This window comes from Sciurus carolinensis, chromosome 1, assembly GCF_902686445.1.
Source record: "Sciurus carolinensis chromosome 1, mSciCar1.2, whole genome shotgun sequence".
NCBI classification, from domain to species: Eukaryota; Metazoa; Chordata; class Mammalia; order Rodentia; family Sciuridae; genus Sciurus; species Sciurus carolinensis.
Genome location: NC_062213.1, coordinates 25,950,976 through 25,971,106, shown reverse-complemented (window position 1 = coordinate 25,971,106; position 20,131 = coordinate 25,950,976).

The window sequence follows — 20,131 nt, the reverse complement described above, 5'->3', positions numbered from 1 at the left end:
ATTGTTGCTTGTATTCTTGATAATCGCCATTCTAATTGGGTGAGATGGAATCTTAGGGTGGTTTTGATTTGCATTTCTTTTATTACTAAAGATGGTGAACATTTTTTCATGTTTGTTAATTGCTTGTAGATCTTCTGTGAAGAGTGTGTTCATTTCCTTAGCCCATTTGTTGATTGAGTTATTTGTATTCTTGGTGTAGAGTTTTTTGAGTTCTTTATAGATTCTGGAGATTAGTGCTCTATCTGAAGTATGATTGGCAAAGATTTTCTCCCACTCTGTAGGCTCTCTCTTCGCATTGCTGATAGTTTCCTTTGCTGAGAGAAAGCTTTTTAGTTTGAATCTGTCCCAGTTATTCATTCTTGTTTTTATTTCTTGTGCTATGGGAGTCCTGTTAAAGAAGTCTGGTGCTAAGCCGACATGTTGAAGATCTGCACCTACTTTTGTTTCTATAATCTGCAGTGTCTCTGGTCTGATTCTGAGGTCCTTAATCCATTTTGAGTTTAGTTTCCTGCATGGGAGAGATATGGGTTAAGTTTCACTCTGTTGCATGTGGATTTCCAATTCTCCCAGCACCATTTGTTGAAGAGGCTATCTTTTCTCAATTGCATAATTTTGGCACCTTTGTCTAGTATGAGAAAATTGTATTTATTTGGGTTTGTGTCTGTGTCCTCTATTCTGTACCATTGATCTACCTGTCTATTTTTGTACCAATACCATGCTGCTTTGTTACTATTGCTTTGTAGTAGAGTTGAAGTTCTGGTATTATGATACCCTCAGCTTCATTTTTCCTGCGAAGGATTGCTTTGCTATTCTGGGTTTCTTATTCTTCCAGATGAATTTCATGATTGTTTGCTCTATTTCTGTAAGGTACATCATTGGGATTTTAATTGGAATTGCATTGAATCTATATAGCACTTTTGGTAGTATGGCCATTTTGACAATATTAATTCTGCCTATCCAAGAACTTGGGAGATCTTTCCATCTTCTAAGGTTTCCTTTAATTTCTTTCTTTAGTGTTCTGTAGTTCTCATTGTACAGGTCTTTCACCTCTTTTGTGAGATTGATTCCCAAGTATTTTATTTTTTTCGATGCTATTGTGAATGGGGTAGTTTTCCTAATTTTTTCTTTCTAAAGATTCATCACTTATGTATAAAAATGCATTAGATTTATTAGCATTGATCTTATATCCTGCTACTTTACTGAATTCACTTATGAGTTCTAAACGTTTTCTGGTGGAATTTCCTTGTTCCTCGAGGTATATAATCATATCATCAGCAAATAGGGATAGTTTGAGTTCTTCTTTTTCTATTCATATCCCTTTAATTTCTTTGGTCTGTCTAATTGCTCTGACTAGGGTCTCAAGGAAAATGTTGAATAGAAGTGGTGAAAGGGGACATGCCTGCCTTGTTCCAGTTTTTAGGGGGAATGCTTTCAGTTTTTCACCATTTAGAATGATATTAGCCATGGGCTTAGCATAGATAGGCTTTACAATGTTAAGGAATGTTCCCATTATCCCTATTTTTTCTAGTGTTTTGAGCATGAAGGGGTGCTGTATTTTATCAAATGCTTTCTCTGCATCTATTGAAATAATCATGTGATTCTTGACTTTAAGTCTGTTCATATGGTGAATTACATTTATTGATTTCCTGATGTTGAACCAACCTTGCATCCCTGGGATGAAACTCACTTGATCGTGGTGCACTATCTTTTAAATATGTTTTTGTATGCGATTTGCTAAAATTTTGTTGAGAATTTTTGCGTCAATGTTCATTAAGGATATTGGTCTGAAATTTTCTTTCCTCGATGTGTCTCTGTCTGGTTTAGGTATCAGGGTGATATTGGCTTCATAGAATGAGTTTGGGAGGGTTCCCTCCTCTTCTATTTCATGGAATACTATGAGAAGTATTGGAATGAGCTCTTCGTTAAAAGTTTTGTAGAACTCGACTGAGAAGCCATCTGGTCCTGGACTTTTCTTTGTTGGTAAGCTTTTGATGACTTCTTCTATTTCATTACTTGAAATTGGTCTATTTAAATTGTGTATGTCCTCCTCGTTCAGTTTAGGCAATTCATATGTCTCTAGAAACCTGTTGATGTCCTCGAAATTTTCTATTTTGTTGGAGTATAGATTTTCAAAATAGCTTCTAATTATGTTTTGTGTTTCAGTCGTGTCTTTTGTGATATTTCCTTGCTCATTCCAAGTTTTAGTAATTTGGGTTTTCTCTCTTCTTCACTTTGTTAGTGTGGCTAAGGGTTTATCAATTTTGTTTATTTTTTCAAAGAACCAACTATTTATTTTGTCAATTTTTTCTATTCTTTCTTTTGTTTCAATTTCATTGATTTCAGCTCTGAGTTTAACTATTTCCTGTCTTCTACTACTTTTGGTGTTGGTTTGTTCTTCTTTTTCTAGGGCTTTGAGCTGTAGTGTTATGTCATTTATTTGTTCCTTTTTTTCTTCTTTTATTGAATGCGCTCCATGAAATAAATTTTCCTCAAAGTACTGCTTTCATAGTGTCCCAGAGATTTTGATATGATGTTTCTTTGTTCTCATTTACCTCTAAGAATTTTTTTATTTCCTTCCTAATATCTTCTCTTATCCATTCATCATATAATAGCATATTGTTAAATCTTTAGGTGTTGGAGTAGTTTCTGTTTTTTATTCTGTCATTTATTTCTAATTTCAATCCATTATGATCTGATAGAATACAAGGTAGTGTCTCTATCTTCTTGTATTTGCTAACATTAACTTTGTGGAATAATATATGGTCTACTTTAGAGAAGTATCCATGTGCTGCTGAGAAGAAAGTGTATTTGCTCTTGGTTAGATGGTATATTCTATAAATGTCTGTTAAGTCTAAATTGTTGATTGTGTTATTGAGATCTATGGTTTCTTTGTTCAATTTTTGTTTGGAAGATCTGTCCAGTGGTGAGAGAGGCATGTTAAAATAACCTAGTATTATTGTGTTATGGTCTATTTGGTTTCTAAAATTGAGAAAGATTTGTTTGACATACATGGATGAGCCACTGTTTGGGGCATAGATATTTATGATTGTTATGTATTGCTGATTTATGCTTCCCTTAAGCAGTATGTAATGTCCTTCTTTATCCCTTCTGACTAACTTTGGCTTGAGGTCCACATTATCTGAAATGAGGATGGATACCCCAGCTTTTTTGCTGAGTCCATGTGCATGGTATATCTTTCCCCATCATTTCACCTTTAGTCTATGGGTATCTCTTTCTATGAGGTGAGTCTCTTGCAGGCAACATATTGTTGGATCTTTCTTTTTAATCCAATCTGCCAGTCTATGTCTTTTGATTGATGAGTTCAGGCCATTAGTATTCAGGATTATTATTGAGATATGATTTGTATTCCTGGTCATTTGGCTCATTTTCTTTCTTTTTTTTTTTTTTGACACGACTTGGTTTCTCCTTTATTTAACAATTCCTTTAGGATAGTTCCTCCCTTTGCTGATTTGCTTCTTTGATTTCATCTCTTCCTCATGGAATATTTTGCTGAGAATGTTCTGTAATGCTGGCTTTCTTTTTGTAAATTCTTTTAGCTTTTGTTTATCATGGAAGGATTTTATTTCATCATCAAATCTGAAGGTAAGTTTTGCTGGGTATAAGATTCATGGTTGGCATCCATTTTCTTTCAGGGCTTGGTAAATGTTGTTCCAGGCCCTTCTAGCTTTTAGGGTCTGGATTGAAAAATCTGCTGATATCTGTATTGGTTTCCCCCTGAGTGTAATTTGATTTTTTCTCTCACAGCCTTTAAAATTCTAAAATTCTGTCTATTTTTGTGTGTTAGGTATTTTTATTATAATGTGCCTTGGTGTGGGTCTGTTGTAATTTTGTGTATTTCGAGTCCTACAACCCTCTTGTACTTGATTTTCCATTTCATTCTTCAGATTTGGGAAATTTTCTCATATTATTTCATTGAATAGATTGTTCATTCCTTTGGTTTGTTTCTCTAATCCTTCCTCAATCCCAATAATTCTTAAATTTGGTCTTTTCATGATATTCCATAATTCTTTTAGATTCTGTTCATGATTTCTTACCATCTTCTCTGTTTGATCAACTTTTTTTTCAAGATTAAATTTTTTTTCTTCAATATCTGAGTTTCTGTCTTCCAGGTGTTCTATCCTATTGGTTATGCTTTCTATGGAGTTCTTAATTTGGTTTATTGTTTCCCTCATTTCAAGGATTTCTGTTTGGTTTTTTTTCAATATCTCTAACTCTTTATTGAAATGATCTTTTGCTTCCTGTATTTGCTCTTTTAACTGTCAATTGGTGCGATCATTCAGTGCGTGCATTTGCTCTTTTATCTCATCATTCAATGCCTGCATTTGCTCTTTTATCTCATCGTTTGCTTCCCTGATCATTTTAATTATGTACATTCTGAACTCCCTTTCTGTCATTTCTTCTGCCATGCTGTCATTGGATTTTATTGATGTAACATCTAGATTTGTTTGGGGCATTTTCTTCCATTGTTTTCTCATATTGTTCAGGTATCAGTGGATCGCTGAGATATTGCAGATTTCCTCTATTGACTTATAGTGTCCCTGAAGATTTCTAGTATATCCTGTCTTAACCTTCAGTAGCCTGAAGTCTTGGAGGAAGTTGATAATGCAGTGCTCCACAAGGAAGCTGCCTCTCTAGGGGTTGTGGCCTTCAGGTGGGGTACATTCCCTGCTAGTGGGCAGAGGTGCCTCCACTTGTTGACCAATGGTCATCCCAAGGGGAACTAGGCTGCAGGCTGAGGCAAGGCCTGTTTGGGCCTGTGTCTCTGGTTTTATCATCCTTGTGGGAAAACCTCACCCGGCAGGGAAGACTCACCCAGTGGGGCAGTCTCCCTGGTCAGATCCCCTCCTTGAGGTTCCCCTCAATCCACAACTACTGCCTGGGCTGGGCAGCCTTCCTCTGCAACATTCCCAGGGGCCCGGACCTACCTCCTGGGCCTGGGTGTCTCACCCTTTGCAGACGAGTCTCCTTAGGCTGCCTCTGCTCAGAGAAGCTGCCCACAGTCCTGGAACCTTCGCTCTGCCCCTCAGCTTGTCTGTGTGCGGCTCTTCCACCAAGAAGCCGCCTAGGTCCTGGGACTGTGCTCTGCACCTAATTGCCTGGCTGTGCGGCCCCTCCTCTGAGCAGCCACTTGGAGCCTGGTGCAGTCGCTCCAAATCCAAGCAACTCGCTGCATGGGTTCTCCTCCAAGCAGCCACTTGGAATTCTGGTACGGTTGCTCCGAGTCCAAGCGACCCGTTGCATGCCTCCTCCTTCAGGCAGCCCCCCGGTGTTCAGGTGCAGTCACTCTGAGTTCAAACAACTCGCCGCGCGCCTCCTCCTCTGGGCAGCCAGTCAGAGCTCCGGTGGGTTGCTCCAAGTCCAAGCGCTGTGCTGAGTGGCCTCCTCCACAATGCTCCCAGTTGTCTGAATTCACTGCTCCAGTGGGGGAAGGGGTGTCTCATTGGGCAACTCTACTTCACAAAGTTCCCTGTGTTCTGGGACTACCACCCCATCTGGGACGCCTCCCCAATGGGAGAGACTCACCTGGCGGCTTTGAGTTGGTCCCAATCTCTCAATATCTCCTCTTCTTGAATCCTGAGTCCTGGAGCAACATGAAATGCAGCCACCCTCTAGTCCGCCATCTTGAGAAAAAACTGTTTCATTATTTGTGGAAGTATCAAACTGGCAACTGGAGATCTGTTAGGCACATAACAACTTGAAAAAAAAAAAAGGAATTTGCTTTGCACAGTATACAATAATTGCCAGCAATGTTTAAATAGCATATTGAATTCTGTTGTGTAGTAATTTTTGGACTCTAATAAAACCCTGAGTTACTTAATTTCTAAAGTGGGATAATGTTTTTTTAAAGTTTAATTGAACTGGTATGAAATTTTACAATCATTTTCACAATCTGAAGATTTGTTTTTTAAAAAATAAGCTAAAATTATTGAACATATATATAAAAGAAAAAAATGTAGGCCTAAGTAGGATACAATCTTAGAGTTAGCATAAATTTGAAAAAAACCAGTTCCTCCATAACATTGAAAACCCCAAATGTTTAGTCATTTAGCTTTTATCTTAAGGAGATATATAATGGAGACACAATAAAATAAGACCTATTTTAAGAAACTAAAATTCTATAAATATCTAACAAATTTCATAAATACATACAATCTGGAAAAACATGATTATAAGTACCAATCACTTTTTACTGCAAATTTACTATGAGCAAATATGTAACATAGCTCATCCTTCATAACAACTATGAGTATGAATATTTTATCATACTATATAAATAAGGAAATTGTAACTTATAAAATGTTAAATCAGGTTTAATTGGCACCTGTGGAGGACAAGAGCTGATTGTAAAGTATTTTAAGAATTTAGTTAGCTGGTGGTTAAATCAATCATGGGAAAGTATCTACACTTGGGAAGTTTGCAAATACTTTGACTCTGTGAACTCTGTCTTTCATTCCCTAACCTCACACCCAACCTAGAGACCCAGTTTTCAAAACGTTTGCTCCTTTGTCCAAGTACATATTGGTAAGCAGTCAACTGGAGGTATGAAACTATAACTTTCTCTCCAAAACTCCATGATCTTAGAGTTTATAGTTGTTTCCTAACAAACCAATATAACTGTGTCTGGCTGTAAGAAAAGGGAAGTTCAGAGTCCTTTAAAAGCCAACCTGAAACAGTAGAATGTCTGAGTCGAAAGATAATGATTTGTCCAATGTCCTCGTTTTAAGCATGACAAAGTTGCACTGCAAAGAGTTTAAATGGAGGATAGGATCAATCTTTAATTTGGTTTAGAATTCCTTCTTTCAAACAATAATGATCTCCTTATACAAATATCCACATAACCCCATGTCAAAACCTTTGGATGTCTTTCAGATCTTTGCACATTGAATTATTAGATGCTTTGTAAATACATACGCAATATTTCATCTTAAACTTTTCTTAATCTCGAAGTTCAAAGTTTGTCTCCTTATTTATTTACTTATTTATTCATATTAGGTTCAACCTCAAATCTCAACTTCTAGAAGCAAAATTCATTGCTACTAACACATTGATGCTGTTGACTAGTTAAAATGATTATCTGCTACCATCATTTTTAAAGTCACATTAGTATTTTAAGCTGTAACTGAGGTATAAATTTTTCAGAAATGTGTTCTGCTTTTATGTTGAACTGCTCTCCTGAAAACGGTTGCTTATCTTCTCATGGTTGCTGCTTGGCATGCAAACTGTCCACTGACATAACTCCCCATGTTCTTCCCACCCTTATTAATGCTATGAACCACATCTTATTGTTTCTAGTTGAAGCATTTGGACTGTGTTGGACATGTGGCAGGCACATTTGATCGACTAGTAAAGTAATGCATGCATGGAAAGGATAAATTCAAAAATACCTTGTGCCAAAACTTTAAAAAATAATGTCTTATATTTGTAAAATGGTAGCATATGATCATCTAATGACCTGTCACTTGCCTACAGTTTGCTTTTCTGAGTGAAATGAAACAATCAACTTTATAGTTACTTTTAGCTCTTAAATTTGTAAATGGAAAGGGCTTACAAGTTAACTTAATAGAAAGGGAAAGTAAAATGAAAGAAAAAAGCTAAGGGGAAGAATTTAAAAATCTGCCTTCACTAGTATCTTTGAACCTAGGAGAAGTAAATTCCAGGACAAAAGAAGGAATTTTTTTTTTCTTGCATCTGTTCATGTGCCTCTTTGTCATCAGATAAAGAGATCAAAGGGCCCAGCAGATAGAGCAACCCATCAAAATAATCTGTGAACAGAGAATCATTTAGGAATATGAAATTGGGAAAAGGAACAATAGGGGAAGAGTTAAGAAACCCAGGGTAAAGAAAATAAGTTGTTTTAATAGCCAAATGCAGCTACCATTTACAGTGACTCCTCAAGGGGAAAGCTCATTAGTTCAGGAACTTTCTTCTTCTAGCCACTCCCATGAAACCACCTGCTACATGGCTCACTAAGCAACATCTGTACACAGGAGAAAAAGCTTCTTGATCGGGTTTAGATTCCTGCTAATGTGAATTAAACCAAGGTTCCTTAGTTCTCTTGCAAAATTAATTCATGGCGAAAGAATAGAAGTGCACATTAAATACAAGTCAAATTTTTCTTTGGCTTTTCTAAAAACAGCAGTACATATTAGTAAACATTTTAATTTGTATACTGTCAATGTGAGACATGATTATGAGAAGCAATGTATTATTCAAATTATTTTAAATTTTCAGTTTCTTATATCAATAAATGCTTTCACTCAGAGGTTGTAATAAGATGAGGTAATGGCTCAATAATGGCTGTGATACAACTGTGGTCAAGGTCTAAAAAAGGTATATTCTTTCAGACAGGGAGAATTTTGATACAGATGAAAGATCAAATAATTGACTAATCTATAGCCAACACTAGACACTATCCTGAATAATACAGTTGACATAAAAATGATAATACCATCTTAGAAAGAATTATCCTCTTACTCATTATTTCACCATAATCAGACAAGTTTTGTTTTATTTATACAATGCCAATAACTCATTCTCCCTTGTGATCTTTGTATTTAATTCTGAATCTTTCTGAAATACCTTCCCTAGACAACAGAATGGAACCATTATGTCATTCAGATCTCTGCTCAAATGTCAGAGGACATTTTTAACCACTCTAAACTCTCCAAAAAAATATTTACAAGTTATATATGTTTGCCTAAATATCAATGACAATATCCACAAAATCTATTGTTTTAGTGCTACAATTATTTTAACATTCTGCTTAATTTGAAAGTTTTCTTTGTTCCAGACCCATTACTTCTCTCTTTAAGAACCTTAAACTTGGGGCTGGGGAGATAGCTCAGTTGGTAGAGTGCTTGCCTTATAAGCATAAGGCCCTGGGTTTGATCCCCACCACCGGGGAGGGGGGAATCTTAAACTTTTTCATATTAAGTTAGCATCTCATTATTGTGTACATGAATTTTTTGCCCCTCACTATGTGAAACTACCTAATTTTTAATTTTCATGTTTTATAGGACATTACTTTCTGTATAACTGTTGTCTTACCTATTTAACTTTACCAGAAAATCATTTTGAACTGTTGTTTTTCTTTTTGCTCTAGGCATCCTTTAAGTTCAGTTTATTTGACTTTTACTTTAAGAATTGGTTTAAATTGGCCTGGTGTGGTGGCACACACTTGTAATCCCAGAGACTGTGGTGGCTGAGGCAGGAGGATAGAAGGTTCAAAGTCAGCCCCAGAAACTTAGTGAGACCCTAAGCAAATTAGTGAGACCCCAGTCTAGGAATATGTCTCAGTGGTTAAGTACTCCTTGGCTTAATTCCTGGTACAAAAAAAAAAAAAAAAATGGCTCAAATAATTAGAATGCATGATTTTATTACATATATGTGTGTATATATATATATGCATGTACATATATGTGTGTACTTATAATATATACAATACATACAATATGTATATATAATATTCTATTATATATGCATATACATTGGGCATATATTATATGAAATCATTAAATAATGTGTATATATTAAATGCAAGCAATATTATACACATGTATAATTCATTATGTGCATTTAATCTGGTACATCTATCCATCTGTGAAATATTTCTTGAATGATCTTAATAGAAACTTTTGCCATCATGACTTTATTTTCTTTTTTACGTTGACTAGTCATTTCTTGTCTTCACATGATAATACCTTATAACCTTCAATCTTCATGAATACTTCAGTACCAGTTTTTACTGTCTGAGTGATTTATGGTCAGACAAAGTTTAAAAATTACTAAATATATATGAGTTCAATTACTCAACTTTCACTCACTTATGCTATCATAACTAACAACCCCCACATCTTGGTAACTTACCTCCACACAGTTCATTTCTCATTGGCATAACATGGTGGCTATGTGTCTTCTTAAATCTGTGATAGAGGGAGAGACTGGGAAAAACTGCAGAAGCATATGAGTTTCTTAAGCTTCTGATCAGAAATGATACAAATCATTTTTGTTCATTTTTTTTTGGTCCAAATTTAGTCTCATGGTAAAGGCCAATATTAATGAGTCACCATAAAATCTTCTTACGGGGGTATATAGCCAATATATAAACACTAAAATACACAACAAAAACATTATGTCAAATTAAAAATCTAAATGCAAATAATTGTGCTTCTCTAATAGATAAAAATTAATTTAACTTATCATGTCTTTTACATCTTAAAAGTTTTTTAAAAAAAGAAATTATGCCATCTCTTTGGTTGTATGAGAAAATAGAAAATATATTAAATATTTAAACCTATTGTGTTCTGAAAAGGCTCATAAATTATAAAATTATTCTCAATAACAAAAATGATTATAAAAAAACTTTTGGAGATGTAGATAATCACATACACCTAAACAATAATTGTAACTTTGGAAATGAATTGAAACTTTGGAAAAGATTCATAATCATTTTGATACTTAATTTAGCAATTGCTGTACTTTAAACTTACATTTCCTTTTCTCACATCCCTCCACATGCTTTCTCAAATGTTTATTAAATTTATTTGTTCATTAATTTATTTATTCCATTTTTCCAAAACACATGTATGGTGCTCATCTAAATATATATTTAATTCTGTGTTTGAACACTTCAATTCAATAACAGCAGTTGAACTCTTAAGGAGTGCTACCTTCCAAATTCTTCAGAGAAAAGAAACTATTTTACAGTAAAAATCAAATGCAAAAGGGATCACACTGAAAGTTTGCTATTTGCACCTTGAGATCCACTCCTCTCCATGCTGCTTTCTGCTCCAGAAGCAAGACCCAGAATCTCCGCGCCAGTGGGTTTTCATGCCTTCTAACTTTCTTCTGGGGTCAGCCAGAGAGGAACACCATCAGCAAAGAGGCCAGAAGTGAAACTCAGAAGTGAGACTGTGTGCCTAAACTCGCCCATGTCCTGGGTCCTTTCCTGTTTGTCCTTGGAGAGTGGCTGACTTTCCTGTCAAAGTTCCTAGGTCCTGAGAGGCCATCTTCTCCTAACTGCTCTTTTTTTCCCTTCTAGAAACCACTCTACTCTTTCCAACTTTGGCAGAGTGGTGGTAATGCTTACCAGCTGTGATTGCCCTGGGGTTCTCATGACCTCATGCTAGTGGCTCCCCTCATCCTTCCCACATATTTTTACAGTGATCCCTTACCAAATTTCCTCACTCATTACTTTGGACTGAGCCTTCTGTTACCTGATAGGACCTACACAGATGCATCATTCCACAACTGAGCAATTCAATATTTTTTTTTCTTTTCATAAAGCAGCTATACATAAATATAACAAGAAAAGAAACAGAATCTATTATAGAAAATCTATTATCTCTCTTATTTATTTCTAAGTTTTATTTAAATTTCAGCAATATTCACTACAGATTTTAATAGAGTATGAAAATCTAATTATCAGTACTGAGAGTCCACAGTGGATTTCGTATTAGACATTCTGTGGACAACCCTGTACTTTCTCAGGTATATGCCGTAAACAAAAGTCACTAAACTCTTTAGCCCATTATTGGGGAAAAAAAGGGAAGAAATTATTAAGAAGAAAAAGATATTTATGGTGTATATCATATAGATTAGGCACTATGCTTGAAATTTTCCAATGCTGTTTTATTAGTCCACACTTTTCAGGGGGAAATCTTTATTCAGCTAGTGCAAACTACCTGAAAGTGAGTGAAGATTCAAAGAAAAAGAATTAATTTGTTTATTGATTTCACTTAGAGTAATAAAAAGACCTTCAAACCTTATGGGATATTCTTGTTTAAGCTACACTAGAAATGGGCCATCAGGCACAATTATTGCTCTTATTCCTATTGACATGCACCATCAAGAAGAGTAATTTAGGACACACTCAAGGTCACTAGGAGAGAGGATGATTTCATTAAAGCTATCAAACTTATCTTAACCATTGTGTTTCTCATTATACTCTAGCATATCCTTTAACAGGAATAAAACTGAAATTTGAATTAACTCTAAATGTGCTTATCAGCAGGCACTTCTCAGGAATGGAGCCCATACACAATAATTTTCCAAATGCACAGTATATAATGTGGGAAAGACAAGTACAGCTAGAAAAAAATGAATCAAATTAAAGCTAGGCAGATAGCATGGTTCATACAAACTTTGTCATTTTTAGAAAATTCATTTGAAAATCTTAAGTTAAATGCAACATATTCTTATAATGATCTAAAGAAAGGTGTTAGATTATCAAAAATGGATTTCTCAATTAAACTTAAAGTGGAACTGGTTGAAACTGTAACAGATGGTTAAAATAGGTGGTTTTTTTTTTTTTGTTTGTTTGTTTTTTTTTTTTTTTGCGGTGCTGGGGATTTGAACCCAGGGCCTTATGCTTGCAAGGCAAGCACTCTACCAACTGAGCTATATCCCCAGCCCAGATGGTTAAAATAAATAGTAAAAGTACTTGATATTTTGTGCATATATTCCTTTCATAGGCACATTTTAATTTTTCAAATATACCTTTTTATTTTATTTTAGTATCTTTTAAAACATACATGACATAATTGCAAAACTCAAAGGAAAAATCTAAGCATGCAATATACTCTTTCAATACAAGGGTTGAGTACAATAGTATTTAAAAATGGTAACAGAAATAATAGAGGAAATAATATGTGGAATCCAGTGAATGTGTACTTTTTATAGAAAAAATAATAAAAGAGGAAAAGGAAAGAAGAAAGCAGAAGAATTGGAAGTAAAATTTCTAAGTCAAAATTTCTTAAGCAAAAATCTAAGTCATGAATTTTACAGTACAAAGGTTTAGTAAACCTTGAGGAACATGTACATATGCAATCGACATATACAGTTGAAATTATTTCATCTCAGGAAAAAGTTAGAATTCTGAATATTCAAAAAGGACATGCAAGCAGAAATCAGATTATCTGCAAATGTCTCAAGCAATGAGGGAGAGCAGCTAAGAGGATAAACTCTACAGTACTGAACTTTTAAAAATATTTCAATTTAATAAATCAGAAAAACTTTTATGTCTGTAAAATAATGAAAATACGAAGGTATCTCAAACTCTAAGCTACAAAATGTAAAAATTAATAATATTATAGCAATTTTTGGACATGTATAATTACTACTATTAATATCGATATTGTTATTCTACACTCCACAATATGGCAGGAAAAGTGGTGGCATTTATCAAAAATGGGCTCTTAAAAGTGACTCAACACTTTTTGTAAAATAAAATGAATAGATAACATTTTCCTTAATTTAGTGATTAAAGGGTGTATTTAGGTTTATAGATACACTTAGACTTATTGTGATAAAAGCTAGAAAATGCCGTAAAATCTTGCTTGAAATTTATATTTCAAGTGACTTAGAAACAAAATTTTAAAGCATAGTATACATGAAAAATATTTTAAAAGGTTTTTATAGTAATGATGTTAGATTAACATGGTAGTGTCACTTTTCAGCTTAATTTACTATATAGAAATAATCAGTATTAATATAAAGCAATAATTTAGTAAAACATAGCACAAATGCCAAAACCATAAAAAAGAAAAACATCTTATTTTATTATGTACCAAGATTTGAAACTAGACACACAATGTGATTATGAAATAATAATACTATATTCTAATTTTAATTTTGACATATTATTTTATAACAATTCTCACTCTATATGAAAATGAAGTCTGAACTTCAAAGAAAATGGTAGTGTGAGTTTATGTGTATATAGAATAATTATTTCCCAGATTCCATTGAAAACATAAATTATTTGCAAAATATAAATTGATAAATTATTGATAAAATATTGGTCATGAGGGCTGCAGTCTATGAAGTTTTACTAGGTAGAATAAATAAAAGAGGGGGAATCATAAATGTTCAACTTAAGTTTTTATCTGGAAGAAGAGAAGACTTCCTAATAAGCGGTGAGGTCAAAGTGGGTGGGAGAGGAATATATTTACAATAACCTAAATGTTCCTGGATACTGAAGATAAACAGATTACTGTGGTAAGGGATAATTTAAATAAATTTACTAAAAATTTACTGTAAAGGTAAAAACAGTTAAAAAGAAGAGATTGAAAATGACAGTTATGGAACGATGATTCAATTTAAACTTTCCAAGTACTATAGAGATTGTATAAGGACATACTGGAAGACAGACTGCTCCAGGAATAACTCAATGTGAAAGAAAAAATTTCATTTGGGACAAAGGGAAAATTAAAAGAATTTAGTAATATCTTAAAATATTAACATGGAAACACAGTTGAGACATATCCGTTTCAAGCACAATAAAGCTCTAACAGAGTTGATTTATGATCTTTTTATGAAGAACAATGTCTTTCAAACACTGATGGGTTTATTGAAATAGATGATTATCATTGTAAAGTAAAAGTAAAATATCAAATAAAAATCTGGATAGAAGCAAAATGACTTTGACCCACTTTAACAGATTTTCTGGAATTTTTTTAGTGTGTTTGCAAATCAGATATTGAAAGATATATCATTATTATGTCAAAATATATTAGTATCAATGTGATAGTTTCATTAACTTTTTAGTTTGTAAAATTATAGTGATTTCTTTTTATATTTTCTGGTAGTTATATTTAAAAATATTTTATTCTTAGCTTTTTTCAATTCTAATCAGGTACTAAATGTTTGCTTTCTGTGCTTCATTGATTTTATTTATGGTTAGAAATTTGAATGACTAAATATTGTTACCTATTTTTTAAATTTTGTTTTATTTTCAAAAATAAATTGCTATTACTTTGTTCTATGATTGTAATTCCAGAATTTCCTTGGAGAATATTGATGGCCTTATGACATATATGACTCTGCTAATGTTTAATCCCATTTATCCACCTTTTTGCAAGTTAGTTATTGTTCTTTTTAAATTTATTTATGTTGTCTTTCAAATGACATTTATTTTGTCACTCTGGAAAGAACAATGTAATGATAAACTACAAAATTTTATATTTTGTCATATTTTAAAATATGGTCAATTTGATAAGTGAGAAAATGTTATAGTCCCCTAGATTTTCACTAAACTGTATTGTTATGCTATAGTATCTATTTGAAGGTTTTTACTTAAAGATTGGATTTTTTTTACTAATTTTTTAGACTGTTTATATATTTATGTTAAATCACAGACACATTTTATATACACAGAACATTAAATCCCATCTACCTTATGAAATAACTATAGAAAGTTTAACAATATACTTGTTTCTCCATTTTCTCTTCTGTTATGTGAACTACGAGATTTGCATATGATAATTTAGATTATACTGAAAGAAAATTTCCTAGCTGTAGTAAACCTTCCATTTTACATGGTTTTAAGCCATGGATTTTACCATATTTTGAAATTTTAAATCATTTTGTTTCAGATTTTCAAGTTTGTTTATGGCTTGTGTCAAGTACAGCGTTTTTATATTTACTATTTAAAAGTTGAATCATAGTATATGCATTTATAGCTTCTTCAGCTCTGAGAATGTTCAGGAAGGACTCTGGCATCTCAGTCTCACAAAAGAATATGCAATATGGCCAGAAAACCACAGAGAGAGAAAAGTGAAATATCAAAAGATAAATACTAGAGGAAGCCCATAGTATGGCACATGCCTGTAATTTCAATGATGTGGGAGACTCAGGCAGGAAGGCTGAAAGTTCGACACCAACCTCAGCAACTTATTGAGACAGTGTCTTAAAATAAAAAATAATAAAATTTATAAAAAAACAGCTGGGGATATCATTCATTGGTACAGTGCCCCCAGGTTCAATTCCCAATGCTATAAATAAATAAATAAATAAATAAATAAACAAACATATATACATAAGAAAAAAAGAAAAAAATTTTTTGAGTAAGAACAACATTTTAAGGAAATTTTTTAAAATTGTATTTTAAATTTTCTATTGATTTGCATATATAGAAAGTCAACCAAATATTTGAGTTTTGTGTTGATTGCTATGGGAACTTAAATCCTAGATTCAAGTTGTTATTTGGATCCAGAGAAAGGAGGTCTTATCAGTTCTAATAATTGGGGACCCTTGAAACATCTTCCCAGTAGGATTTCAGAATTGCTGTGTTGCTGCACTACCTAGTTTATTTTTCTCATTTAGTTCATTTCCAAATGAGAAATTTGTTTAAGTTAACCCTTCCCACTCTTTATTTGGGTTTAGCTGATGTGGAGAAGTAACTTGTTTTAGTTCACAGGCTTCAGAACACAAGGAGTCACAGCCAGGTGCAATTTAGAGATAATGAGATCCTGGATGTGCCTTTACTTTTAAGGTTGTATGGTTTCCTTTCTTCAGGAGTGGTGGAATGAATAGAAATGAGTATCTGTGGTGTGGGTGGGGACAACTGCAGTTGATTTTATTCATTCAAAACATTTGTTCAGTACCATATAATCATCCTCAGAATTGATGAACAATGTCTTTTATGGGGGAGGGATCATAATACCCAGTCCATTTTAAGGAACACATAGTCACATGACTTGCTTTGAGCAGTTAAAATATAAATAGAAGAACTGCTTGTCACTTACAAGAAGAGATTTGAAAAGTCAGTTTGTGGTTCCACCCTGATGCCTCTTTAGTTTGCTATAAGTTCAGCAATATCCCAATTGGGTTTGTTCATTTAGTTTGGATCCTTGAAGTATGAAGACATACTGCAGTAGTTACTTCAAACTCCAATAAATATGTGGCATGAGTCAAATCCTTTTCTGTAAGCCAGTGTTACATTGAGATCATTTTTTCCATAGTACAACTAAGTCTATGCTGATTGATATGATGTAAATGGTCTCTAAAATTGTTTCTTAGAAATATAAAGAGATTTTAAATCCAGAAATCAAACTCCATACAAATGCCAGTAACTGTTTTCCTTCCCTAAGACATAAAACAATACTGGAATATACTATTGTTTTACTTACATATAAATATTTATTCAATCATTCACTTCAAAATTCATAAACATGATAAAAAGAAGTTATTTACCACAAATTGATTTTTACAAGATAATTCAAAAACAGATATTTTTCAAATAATTTATCCTTACCAATTTTGTCATGTTGAATTTGAAGAAAAAAGAATATAAAAAGTAGTAATTCAGTGCCTTTCTAGTCTTCAAATAACCAAAAAAATTAATACTGTTTAAGTTATTTTATAGCAAAAATAGCAAGGAGCAAAACTGTCTGAGCAAAATCATGCTTATCCTTGTCTGTGCCTCTGGCAATAACAAAATCAATTCAAACCTTCAACATTTGACCCTGAAGCTTATAGCCAACATTTTCAGATGATTAGAGACATCAAAATTTTTGTAAATGTTGCCTGGCACCATTTATTATCTTCAATAGAGACAAAAGGGAATGATCCAGTATGATTCTCTAAATATTGAGTATTCCTTTGACATTCAGTCTGAATATCAATGGAGCTAATAGAGTGCCACTTCTAACTGCAATCATAAAGTGACTTTAACTTTAAAATGATCTGCTTAGGCTTGAACCTTTTAAAATTTTGGAAAGTTTCAGGGTTTTCCATGGAATATAATTGAAATGCTGCTTAATATTATTAGTTATTCCTGTATGCCCCCAAATTTAACTTTGTGGTTCATACATAAATGGTAAAGTGAGATGACAGTAGTAAAGTATAATTTGTATATTATTCAAAATGTTTAATGTACTGAAAAAGTTATCTTCAACAATGTCATTAAGGTATCTTAATTTTTTTCCTGGGTGAGAAAGTAAATTTCATTTTAAGGGCTGTCACCTTCTCTGAATAGTTTTATCGAAACATAAAAGTACAAGTAAAATACTTTTGATTTTTTGTGAAGAAAATACGAAATTCTATATGTGCCTTCATATTCAGTCTCCAAACTGGTAATACCATAATAAAATGTTCACAGTCACAATGTATTGAAGGTCCTTGGAAATAATTTTTGTATCCATATTTGACATTCTCATGTCTTCTGGACTGTCTTCCATGGTGTATTGGAAATGACAATTGCTCCTGTCTCATATGAATGAAATGTTGAAAAGGACCTTCAGAAAATATACTGTAATTGTACCTGAAAAATAATCTTGATCCCTCATAGTATTTGTACCTTTAAATATAATGATGGATTAAAAGAATAGACATCCATTCCATAGACTGGATGTCAAAGGAATATTCAGTGTTAAAAAAAATCATAATGGATCTTTCCCTTTTGTCTATACTGAAGATAATAAATTGGGAGATAGTAAAGCAGGGGCTTTACTCTCTGTTGTGATTATAGAAGCCCGAAGCCAATCTTCTCACAAATTCAAGAAGTTCATTTAGTAGAATGGAGTTCAACTCTCAGGAAGGAAAGACAAGCAGAGAAGAGAGTATTACCTAATTTAAGTATCTAATTAGGCTTTGCCTGAGACAAGAACTACTTTGATTTTGAATTATTGTTACATGAAACTAAAAGAGTGGATTTTTAAGTATTTAGAAACTGAAGAGGATCCAAGATGGTGGACTAGAGGGTGACTGCATCTCCTGTCACTCCAGAACCCAGGATTCAAGAAGAGGAGGCATTGAGAGACTCAGACTAACATAGAGCTGCGGAGTGAGTCGTTCCCACCAGGTGATGCTTGGACTGCATGGCAGCTTCTCGGAGCAGGGCAGAGCAGCGAGAGTCTTCCCCAAGCAGCCCTGCTCCCTCTGGCGGCAGGCTCCTTCCACAGCCAGCTTCTCGGAGCAGGTGGCCCAGTGAGAGCCTTTCGGCACAGAGCCAGCTCTAAGACCGGGAACCAGCAGCGGGTCCCAGCATGCAGGCAACTTCTGGGACAGGGCAGGGCAGCCAGAGACTTCTCCAAGCAGCCCTGCCCCCTCCAGCGGCAGGCGGGATCTACAGCCAGCTCCTCGGAGCAGACCCTCCCATTAAGAGCTTTTCGGCACAGAGCCAGCCCCCAGCCCTAGACACAGTAGCGGTCTAGGGGCAGCTTTCTTCATAAGCACTGCATTATCAAGTTCCTCCAAGACTTCAGGCTACTGAAGGATGGGAGGTGATATACTGGAAATCTACAGGGACACTGTAAGCCAAAGAGGAAATCTGCAATATCTCAGAGTCCCACTGATATCTGACCAATATGAGAAAACAAGGGAAGAAAATGTACCAAACAAACCTAGACACTATATCAATAAAACCCAATGACAGCACAGCAGAAGAAATGTCAGAGAGGGAGTTCAGAATGTACATAATTAAAACAATCAGGGAAGCAAACGAGGAGATGAAAGAGCAAATGCAGGCATTGAAGGAGGAGACAAAAGAGCAAATGCAGGCATAAAATGATGGCACCAATCAACAGTTAAAAGAGCAAAAACGGGAAGCAAAAGATCATTTCAATAAAGAGTTAGAGATAATGAAAAAAAAAAAAAAAAACCAAACAGAAATCCTTGAAATGAAGGAAACAATAAACCAAGTTAAAAACTCCATAGAAAGCATAATCGATAGAATAGAACACCTGGAAGACAGAACCTCATACATTGAAGAAAAAAATATTTGATCTTGAAAGCAAAGTTGACCAAACAGAGAAGATGGTAAGAAATCATGACAGGAATCTACAAGAATTATGGGCTATCATGAAAAGGCCAAATTTAAGAATTATTGGGATTGAGGAAGGCTTAGAGAAACAAACCAAAGGAATGAACAATTTATTCAATGAAATAATATCAGAAAATTTCCCAAATCTGAAGAATGAAATGGAAATTCAGGTATAAGAGGCTTATAGGACTCCAAATACACAAAATTACAACAGACCCACACCAAGGCACATTATTATGAAAATACCTTTATTATGAAATAACATACAAAATAAAGAGAATTTTAAAGGCGGCAAGAGAAAAGAATCAAATTACACTCAGGGGGAAACCAATACAGATATCAGCAGATTTTTCAATCCAGACCCTAAAAGCTAGAGGGCCTGGAACAACATTTATCAAGCCCTGAAAGAAAATGGATGCCAACCAAGAATCTTATACCCAGCAAAACTTACTTTCAGATTTGACGACGAAATAAAATCCTTCCATGATAAACAAAAGCTAAAGGAATTTATAAAGAGAAAGCTGGCATTACAGAACATTCTCAGCAAAATATTCCATGAGGAAGAGA